This window comes from Plasmopara halstedii (assembly GCF_900000015.1).
Source record: "Plasmopara halstedii genome assembly, contig: Scaffold_526, whole genome shotgun sequence".
Taxonomy (NCBI): domain Eukaryota; phylum Oomycota; class Peronosporomycetes; order Peronosporales; family Peronosporaceae; genus Plasmopara; species Plasmopara halstedii.
In genome coordinates, this window is record NW_020187446.1 from 474,820 (window position 1) to 475,145 (window position 326).

Below are 326 nucleotides of genomic sequence, written 5' to 3' on the forward strand. Positions count from 1 at the left end.
TTTTTAAAAAATGTTGCTAATAGATTTTTTTTTGAATTAATTCATTTTATGCACGATATTTTTAAAATACTCATGTTTTTCTTGTTTTATGTGCAGGTTGTGTTCGTTCATGAGACCCTCAATCATGAAAGTGGAGCTAACGCACCGTAACCACTCAGCTAAATCGTGTTCATTTTATAAGCGAACAAAACGAAATTCTCATGCATGTACCAGCAACATCAGTCTTTAAAAGTATTGAGCGCCGTCATCTCAACAACCCCACCCGCCTTGTATGCTTGTTGATCCTTTGCATTCCCTTGGTCTTGAAATCTGCTGCCTCACGTACA